This window comes from Fulvia fulva, chromosome 11 (genome assembly GCF_020509005.1).
Source record: "Fulvia fulva chromosome 11, complete sequence".
NCBI classification, from domain to species: domain Eukaryota; kingdom Fungi; phylum Ascomycota; class Dothideomycetes; order Mycosphaerellales; family Mycosphaerellaceae; genus Fulvia; species Fulvia fulva.
Genome location: NC_063022.1, coordinates 3,036,336 through 3,047,349, shown reverse-complemented (window position 1 = coordinate 3,047,349; position 11,014 = coordinate 3,036,336).

The following is an 11,014-nucleotide window of genomic DNA, read 5'->3' as shown; positions in this document are numbered from 1 at the left end:
AGGCTACGGATCGCGCGTTCGTAGGGTAGATTAGCGCTCGTAAGGGTAGCTATAATTTCGTATATAATCGCGGTATATTCTACCGTGTCTATACCGTGTTTCGTATACTACTTCTTCTAGTTAGTAGCTTATAGTTGTTATAGTCGTTATAGTAGATAGTCTCCGTGTTCCGTTTCTCCCGGGCGCGTCGTTACTCTACGCGTCCCCCTTCGTTTACCGCCCTTCGAGGGCGCTCTTTACTTTATCGCCCCTTCGTTTATTATTATATTTCGTTATCCTCTTCCTATTACGAATATAGATCGGTAGGTTAATTATTATTTACTACGTATAATAGTAGGCTAGTATAGCCTTAGGAAGTAAAGTTAGGGTAATAGTTACGGGGCTAGCTACTACTAAGCCCTACGTAACTAACGTATCTATATACCTTATAGCGTATAGGTACTATATAAGAATAATAAGAATTAGTTTATCTATAGTTTAGAGAATCGTAGGCGTACTATATATTACGATATAAGCTATATAGGCCAAAGGATTTGACGGAATCATCGATCTCTGCGCCAAAACACGACACATTCGAAAGCTCTTATCAAGGCCATTCCAACGATATAAAAAGCAGGCCACTGCCCCTAGGACTGAGGGAGTTCTACCCCATTCAATCTGGACAGCTTGAAGCTCTCTTCACCCTGTTTCTTCAGCTCCAAACGCCGCGGAGGTGCCTAGCTACATTAGGCAACTCCTAGGCAATGGCAGCCCAGGCTACGGTACTAACGGCGCCTACGGCCCTACAGGCGAAGCCCCCCCAAGACAACTGGCAGCAACTTATAGAGGACGCAAAAAGCATGGAAACTAACGATCAGCTCCCTTACCGGTCTCTACAGGTAATGATCACTCAGCTACGCACGGCGCTTGTACTGTCGTATCACCGAGGGCAACAAGAAATGAGGACGACGTCCCAGGCGATTAGCAAGGCCACCCGGAATCAACACCCCCATAGCTGGGCATCGGTCGCGGCATCGATACCAGGCCCCCGCCCAACGCACGATGCAGTTACGATCCGCATTGCAGCAAAGGAAGACCAGGCCGAAGTTGCGAAGCTATCGAACAAGGAGCTCGCCCAACGAATTAACCAACCAGGGGTGGTCGCAGTGAACCAACAGTCTAACGGCACCCTACAGATCTATACTAGCTCTGCTACTGCTAGGAGGCACCTAGAGGCACAGCCACAGTGGGCATCTAAGGTTGCGGCATCAGCGAAGGTCTCAACGAAACAATTCACGATCCTAGTCCACGACATGCCTAAGGAGTTTGACCCAACCAACCAGGGTCACCTACGCGCTCTCCAAGAGGACAACCCGGTCACTCTTAACTCTCCAATCCAGAAGGCGACTTGGCTCCATAGGAAATGGCCAGAAGGCAAGAAGGCCTCGGCGCTAATAGTATGGCTACAAGACGCGAAAGCGGCGGATCTAGCGATAGAACAAGGCCTGGTCTGGCAATACAGCCTCAAGACAGTAGAAAAGCACTCCTCATCCTTTCGTGTCCTCCAATGCTTCAAATGCCAACAGTATGGACACCAAACCTACACGTGCACAAACAAGCAGGCCTGCTCGAACTGTGCAGGAGACCATATGTCTAGGGACTGTACATCGACTACGAGACGGTGCGCGAACTGTCCGGGGCACCACCCATCGTATAGTGCGGAATGCCCACAGCGGAAACTAGCGAAAAACAAGGCAATCACAAACAGAACCGTCGCCCCAAGATTCTACGGCGACCGTGAGGCTAGCCCACACCGGAACCAACTAGCGGCGGTCGGGCACAAGCGCCCTAGGGCCGAGAACGATGTAAAGGATGCGCAGCCTAGGGCGTACGGGAGGCCACGTGCTCTGCTAGCTGCGGCGAGGGAATCTAACCAGGCCCGGCTCCCCTTTAGTACACAGCCGATAGGCGTAGACCAGGACGCACAGGGCAGTAGGACACAGGACGATACAGAGGAAATGATTGTCGATGCCGATGACTAGCCTCGACACGCTTAGCATCATCCAGTATAACGTCAACCATAGCAAGGATATAGTCCAGAACCATTTCCTACACGAGGCGGACCCGCGCGTCCACCACGTCCTTGCAATCCAGGAGCCATGGATTAACCCGCACTATAAGAGACCAACGACCTGCAAGTCACCAGGCTACACGACATGCCTACGAGGCGACGGCAGACCCCGCACGTGCTTCTATGTCAGCAAGGACATACTAGAATCCGACTGGGAGGTAGTGTACTACGCAGACGAAGAAGGCGGGGGCGATATTACCTCCCTCCACGTGGGTAGCACCTGGATACACAACCTATACATGCAACCGCCAGCCTCGAGGTCTAGCCGCGACCTAGGGGTCTGCAGACACCTAGACAGTGCGCTCAAGAGACAAGGGTGCCACATCGTAGTAGGAGACTTCAACATACACCACCCTTCCTGGGAAAGCCTTATGCAGCCGCACCCTATAGCCGACGAAGTACTCGACTTGATGGCGAGCAACGCAATTGCCCTCAATACCCCGAAGGACCTGGGCACCTGGAAGAGAGGGGGACTCCAAGGCACGATCGACCTCTCCTGGATCTCAGATAGCCACTACCACACGGTAACCTACTGTGGGATCGAACATGAACTCGAGGCGTCGTCAGACCACATGCCAGTCAGGACCTCTATTGCGACACAGATACAACGCACACCAGCGAGAACCCCTAAGCCAAACTGGGGAAAGGCCCACTGGGCCAACATCCAGGCGTACCTCGATGACTCCAAGAGGCTAGTCCAGATCGCGCAGCAGCAATACAACAGTAAAGACGAGATAGACGAAGCAGTCCAGGGGTTGACAGACGAAATAAGAAAAGCGACCTCACTCCACGTTCCGCTTGCCCAACCAACGACATGGTCCAAACCATACTGGACGCCGGAGTGCACTGCGGTAGTAAGAGAAGCAAGGAGAGCCCGCCGGGTGTGGACGAGCAGCCATAGCGAGGAGGCCTGGAACGTATACAGGGAGGCATGCCAACAGAAGAAAGCCATAATACGGAGGGAGAAAGCAGTCGGCTGGAGGGCCACAGTGGAAGAAATCGCCGGCAAGCCAGAGAGGATGTGGAAGCTAGCGAAATGGGCCCGACAGGACCCTACACAGGGCCCCTCCTTCTCTATCCCAGCGCTACAATCGCCTAGTGGCCCGGTTAGCGACCCCGAGGCCAAGGCGCGTCTACTGGCTAGCAAGTTCTTCCCACCCCCAGTCGAGGCTGATCTAAGCGACATAAACAGCTCTACTCCCCTAGCCCCTAGCATCGCGGTCCAACAGGAGGTGTCCGAGGGAGAAGTTACCGCTGTGCTGAGGAAGTTGCCGGCGAAGAAAGCCCCGGGGCCGGATGGGATCCCAAACGAGCTACTAAAGAAGTGTAGAGATCAACTAGCCCCAGCAGTTGCAGCGATCTTCAACGCCTGCCTACAGACCGGATACCACCCGATAGCTTTTAAACAATCGACGACAGTGGTCCTACGCAAGCCGCAGAAGGAAGACTATACGCAGGTGAAGTCGTACCGCCCAATTGCGCTCCTTAACACTCTTGGGAAGGCGCTTGAGAAGCTGGTTGCAACGAGACTCTCCGAGGCGGCAGAGGAACACTCCCTACTCCCGGACACCCAGATGGGTGCGCGCCCACAGCGATCGACGCTATCCGCGATGGAACTTATCACCTCTCAGGTAAAGGCCATCTGGTATAAGAATAGGGACAAGGTGGCTTCCTTACTTAGCCTAGACATATCGGGAGCCTTCGACTACGTGTCACACCCGCGGCTTCTCTACATCCTAAGGTCGAAAGGACTCCCTGAGTGGCTTGTCAACTTCGTACGGTCCTACCTCCAAAACCGCAGTACGTCGATCCTGGTCGGCCAGTACAGAAGCCCATTTCAAGCAGTCCACACTGGAATCCCGCAAGGCTCAACGCTAGCACCTATTCTGTTCCTCTTCTTTATGGCGACGCTGCTCCCAGCCCTAGAATCCCAGAACACCGCTGCGAGCGGCTTCGTAGACGACACAAACATCCTAGCGTGGTCTTCCTCGACTGAGGAGAACTGTAGGCTACTAGAAGAGAAGCACAAGATCTGCGAGGACTGGGCTAGGAGGCACGGGGCTCGGTTTGCCCCAGAAAAGTACAATCTGATACACTTTACGCGCCGGCCACGGTTCCACAATATGCAAGCTTCTATCCAGATACAGGGGCACACGACTAACCCGGCAAATCAGCTCAGGATCCTCGGACTATGGGTGGACCCGGCGCTACGGTGGAGGAAGCACGTACAGGCAATATTACGGAAAGCTGAACAGAATATGGCATCATGCCAGAGGCTCACTGCGTCCACATGGGGGGCGGACTTCCGGCAGTCACGACTTCTATATACGGCTATTGTACGGCCAGTCCTTACCTATGGCAGCCAAGTGTGGTCCTTAGGCGAGAGGGCCTGCCCATCGAAGGGACTCGTCGCGCCGCTAGCGAAGATCCAAAACCAATGCCTAAGGAAGGTCACCGGGGCATATAAGTCGACACCAACGAGGATGCTTGAGCACGAGACCGCTATACCGCCGATCGACCTATACATCCAGGGACTACGGACCTCCTACTTAGGCAAGTCGGCACAGTACCCAGTACAGAAGGTCATCGCCAGTGCAGTCGCAAGGGCCCGCGAATCAGTACCAGCGCATAAGGGCATTCGACCCGGAAACGAGCCGAACTACCGGGCAAGGGACGAACAGCTAGCAACACAATGGGAAGGTGAGAAATCGTTTGTAGAGCAACTATGGAAAGAGAGGTGGAACAACCAGGTTGTAGGGCATAGTGGACGCCCTCAGCCAGCGGGACAACCTAAGGAATGGTCAGCTACAAAATCCGCGGTCAAGCACCCCCCGAAGCTCATCCACTACCGCCTTACGAGGGCACAGAGTAGCATAGCAACCCAACTGCGAAGCGAACACATCGGCCTCCAGGGGTACCTATCATGGAGGAAGGTCCCAGGATACACGAATACTAGCTGCCCCTGCGGCTATCGCTCCCAGAACGTACGGCACGCACTCCTCGTCTGTCCGAGGTGGTCGCTAGGAAGGGGGGAGTGGATGGTAAAGGCGAGGAACCGGACGATTGGGGCACTTCTTAACAACGCTGAAGACCTACGGCGCATTACGAACTGGATACTAGAGAAGGGCTGGCTAGAACAGTACCGCCTAGTAGGAGCAGTGCAGGAAGAGAGGACACGACGCAGCGCGACGAGACCGGCTAGGAGCGGGGGCTAACGGGGTAGTGACATGGACTACGTACGTTCAGAGGGAAAGCTAATCTAGACAAGGAGTAGTCGGGGCGGGAAGGGTTTTCACCTATTCGGGTTTCCCTTTGTACATAACAATAGATATATACCTGCATAGGCCGGATAGGGTCCTAGAACAGGGGAATGACAAATCTATCTATCTATCTATATTACGATATATACCTTATACTACGCTACCTATTATAGTTTATATTAACGGAGGTAAGGCGCGTATATTACTATATATACTATATATAAATACGTCTATAGTTATCCTACTCTCTACTATTATATAGCTCCTCTCTAATGTCTTATAAGGATATACTAAAGGCTTTCTAAGCTTAACTTACGATTGTAATTTACTAGAAGAAGAACTAAATAACCTAATACTAGAATATAAGTATAGTACTAATTAAGTTATTATAGCCGAATCCTCTGAATATTATAAGTAGTCCTATAGTAATCGTACGTTTTCTAGAACGATTTAAGCTATAGCTCTTAGCGTATATAAGAAGATTGTTAAGAATATATAGGTCATAGGGTTAATATTAGGTACTTAGGGGGATTAGTAATTAGGGCTTACTAGTCAAGTCCTAAGTATAGCTGTCCCTCCTAAAACACCTATACTATTAACTAGCGATACTATATATAGATATACGCTATCCTATTAGGTCCTTCGTCATTTATGTAATCTATAATTACTATCTTCTACGGCTACGCAATCCGTACCTATTTAATAAAGATCTTACTTAAAGTAATAACTTATTTATAATCTACTTAATAAATAGTATCGACTCTTACTACGTATATATAGCCCGTAGGATAGTATTTAATATTAATACCTTCGAACTAATAACCTCTATTATCTATCCCGTAGCTAGTATAGGCTTTATACCTATATAAATAATAAAGCTCTAAGCTTTATATACTACTATCTCCTCTACGCTAGAACTTAGACGACCCGAGCTCTAAAGGCTTTATATACTCTATAAGCCTTTTTTATTGGATCTATTATTTAGTATATAACTCTAAGATCCTCTAGTAAAAGGATATATAAGTTACTTATAGCTTTATAAGATAGTATCCTACGGATATTTCTATTACGAGACAGCCCTTTTTACGAGCTGCCTCGTAATATAGTATCGTCGGCCGTACGCCCGCGCGCTAGCGGCCGCTAGTACCCGCTAGCTCGATTTGCGCGACTTTATCTTCTCGCGCTTCCCGCGCTCTCTTAGATAGCTCGCGTAACTATATATATCTTTACCCGACCCTATTAGAGTACTCTCGCCCGTAATAGTTAGTTACGCCGACTTACGGGTAGAGAGCTAACCTCTACGTACGGTACCGAGACCGTACGAGACAATACGATAGTACTAGACCGTACGATCAATTCGCGATAATAGAGAACGCCGACGAGGCCTCTCGACGCCCTCGCCTACGACCTTTAAGTATACGACCTACCGCCGTTACTTAGCGATAGTAGTACCTATATCGTACGCCCTCTATCTTAGCCGAGTTACTAACCGGAGACCCTTAGAACCCGGAACTTTAGAACTAGCTTAACTTAATCCTTAGCGATAGTATATATCCGGACCGCGTAAGTAGGATATAGTATAAGTAAGGAAATAGAATAGATAGGGACATACCGCCGTTTAGTATAGGTAGGTTTACTCTCTCTTATCTTTATACACCCGATTTGAAAATTCCTATAACTAGATTAGATTAGATTTGTTATACACCTATTCTAGGACCCTACTTAGCCTATATAGGTATATATCTATTGTTATATATAAAGGGAAACCCGAATAGGTGAAAACCGTTCCCGCCCCCGACTTCTCCTTATCTAGATTAGCTTTTTCTCTAAACGTACGTAGTCTATATTACTACCCCGTTAGCCCCCGCTCCTAGCCGGTATTATCGCGCTACGCCGTGTCCTCTCTTCCGACACTACTCCTACTAGGCGGTACTGTTCTAGCTAGCCCTTCTCTAGTATCTAGTTCGTAATACGCCGTAGGTCTTTAACGTTATTAAGAAGTGCCCTAATCGTCCGGTTCCTCGCCTTTACTATCTACTCTCCCCTTCCTAGCGACTACCTCGGACAGACGAGGAGTACGTACCGTACGTTCTAGGAGCGATAGCCGTAGAGGTAGCTAGTATTCGTGTATTCTAGAACCTTCCTCTATAATAGGTACCCCTAGAGGCCGATATGTTCGCTTCGTAGTTAGGTTACTATACTACTCTATACCCTCGTAAGGCGGTAGTAGATAAGCTTCGGGGGGTGCTTGACCGCGGATTTTATAGCTAACTATTCCTTAGGTTATCCCGATAGCTAAGGGCGTCTACTATACCCTACACCCTAGTTGTTCTACCTCTCTTTCTATAGTTACTCTACAAACGATTTCTTACCTTCCTATCGATTACTAGCTATTCTTCCCTTACCCGGTAGTTCGGCTCGTTTCCGGGTCGAATGCCCTTATACGCTAGTACTAATTCGCGGGCCCTTACGACTATACTAGCGATGACCTTCTATACTAGGTACTGTGCCGACTTGCCTAAGTAGGAGGTCCGTAGTCCCTAGATATATAGGTCGATCGGCGGTATAGTAGTCTCGTACTTAAGTATCCTTATTAGTATCGACTTATATACCCCGGTAACCTTCCTTAGGTATTAGTTCTAGATCTTTACTAACGGCGCGACGAGTCCCTTTAATAGGTAGGCCCTCTCGCCTAAGGACTATACTTAGCTACTATAGGTAAGGACTGGCCGTATAATAGCCGTATATAAAAGTCGTGACTACCGGAAGTCCGCCCCCTATATAGACGTAGTAAGCCTCTAGTATAATACTATATTCTGTTTAGCTTTCCGTAATATTGCCTATACGTACTTCCTCTACCGTAGCGCCGGGTCTACCTATAGTCCGAGGATCCTAAGCTAATTTGCCGGGTTAGTCGTATACCCCTATATCTAGATAGAAGCTTATATATTGTAGAACCGTAGCCGGCGCGTAAAGTATATTAGATTGTACTTTTCTAGGGCAAACCGAGCCCCGTGCCTCCTAGCCTAGTCCTTATAGATCTTGTGCTTCTCTTCTAGTAGCCTACAGTTCTCCTTAGTCGAGGAAGACTACGCTAGGATGTTTACGTCGTCTACGAAGCCGCTCGTAGCGGTGTTCTAGGATTCTAGGGCTAGGAGTAGCGTCGCTATAAAGAAGAGGAACAGAATAGGTACTAGCGTTAAGCCTTACGGGATTCTAGTATAGACTACTTAAAATGGGCTTCTATACTAGCCGACTAGGATCGACGTACTACGGTTTTAGAGGTAGGACCGTACGAAGTTGACAAGCTACTTAAGGAGTCCTTTCGACTTTAGGATATAGAGTAGCCGCGGGTATAATACGTAGTCGAAGGCTCCCGATATGTCTAGGCTAAGTAAGGAAGCCACCTTGTCCCTATTCTTATACTAGATGGCCTTTACCTAAGAGGTAATAAGTTCTATCGCGGATAGCGTCGATCGCTATAGGCGCGTACCTATCTAGGTGTCCGGGAGTAGGGAGTGTTCCTCTACCGCCTCGGAGAGTCTCGTTATAACTAGCTTCTTAAGCACCTTCCTAAGAGTATTAAGGAGCGTAATTAGGCGGTACGACTTTACCTACGTATAGTCTTCCTTCTACGGCTTACGTAGGACTACTGTCGTCGATTGTTTAAATACTATCGGGTAGTATCCGGTCTATAGGCAGGCGTTAAAGATCGCTATAACTACTAGGGCTAGTTGATCTCTACACTTCTTTAGTAGCTCGTTTAGGATCCTATCCGGCCCCGGGGCTTTCTTCGCCGGCAACTTCCTTAGTATAGCGGTAACTTCTCCCTTAGACACCTCCTATTAGACCGCGATACTAGAGGCTAGGGGAGTAGAGCTATTTATATCGCTTAGATTAGCCTCGACTAGGGGCGGGAAGAACTTACTAGCTAGTAGACGCGCCTTAGCCTTAGGGTCGCTAACCGGGCTACTAGGCGATTATAGCGCTAGGATAGAGAAGGGGGGCCCTATATAGGGTCCTATCGGGCCTATTTCGTAGGCTTCTATATCCTCGCTAGCTTGCCGGCGATTTCTTCTACTATAGCCCTCTAGCCGACTACTTTCTCCCTCTATATTATAGCTTTCTTCTATTAGTATACCTCTCTATATACGTTCTAGGCCTCCTCGCTATAGCTACTCGTCTCTACCCGGAGGGCTCTCCTTACTTCTCTTACTACCGTAGTACACTCCGGCGTCTAGTATAGTTTAGACTATATCGTTAGTTAGGTAAGCGGAACGTAAAGTAAGGTCGCTTTTCTTATTTCGTCTATTAACCCCTAGACTACTTCGTCTATCTCGTCTTTACTATTATATTGCTACTACGCGATCTAGACTAGCCTCTTAGAGTCATCGAGATACGCCTAGATGTTGGCCTAGTAGGCCTTTCCCTAGTTTAGCTTAGGGGTTCTCGCTAGTATACGTTATATCTATATCGTAATAGAGGTCCTAACTAGTATATAGTCTAACGACGCCTCGAGTTTATGTTCGATCCTATAGTAGGTTACCGTATAGTAGTAGCTATCTAAGATCTAGGAGAGGTCGATCGTGCCTTAGAGTCCCCCTCTCTTCTAGGTGCTCAGGTCCTTTAGGGTATTAAGGGCAATTACGTTGCTCGCCATTAAGTCGAGTACTTCGTCGGCTATAGGGTGCGGCTATATAAGGCTTTCCTAGGAAGGGTAGTATATATTAAAGTCTCCTACTACGATGTAGCACCCTTGTCTCTTAAGCGCACTGTCTAGGTGTCTATAGACCCCTAGGTCGCGGCTAGACCTCGAGGCTAGCGGTTATATATATAGGTTGTGTATCTAGGTACTACCTACGTAGAGGGAGGTAATATCGCCCCCGCCTTCTTCGTCTACGTAGTACACTACCTCCTAGTCGGATTCTAGTATGTCCTTACTAATATAGAAGCACGTACGGGGTCTACCGTCGCCTCGTAGGTATGTCGTATAGCCTAGTAACTTGTAGGTCGTTAGTCTCTTATAGTACGGGTTAATCTATAGCTCCTAGATTATAAGGACGTAGTGGACGCGCGGGTCCGCCTCGTATAGGAAATGGTTCTAGACTACATCCTTACTATAGTTAACGTTATACTAGATGATACTAAGCGTGTCGAGGCTAGTTATCGGCATCGACAATCATTTCCTCTATATCGTCAAATGTCCTACTACCCTATACGTCCTAGTCTACGCCTATCGGCTATATACTAAAGGGGAGCCGGGCCTAGTTAGATTCCCTCGCCGTAGCTAGTAGAGCACGTGGCCTCCCGTACGCCCTAGGTTACGTATCCTTTATATCGTTCTCGGCCCTAGGGCGCTTATACCCGACCGCCGCTAGTTAGTTCCGGTATAGGCTAGCCTTACGGTCGCCGTAGAATCTTAGGGCGACGGTTCTGTTTGTGATTACCTTGTTTTTCGCTAGTTTCCGCTATAGGCATTCCGTACTATACGATAGGTAGTGCCCCGGACAGTTCGCGTACCGTCTCGTAGTCGATATATAGTCCCTAGACATATAGTCTCCTATATAGTTCGAGTAGGCCTACTTATTTATATACGTATAGGTTTAGTGTCTATACTGTTAGCATTTGAAGCATTAGAGGACAC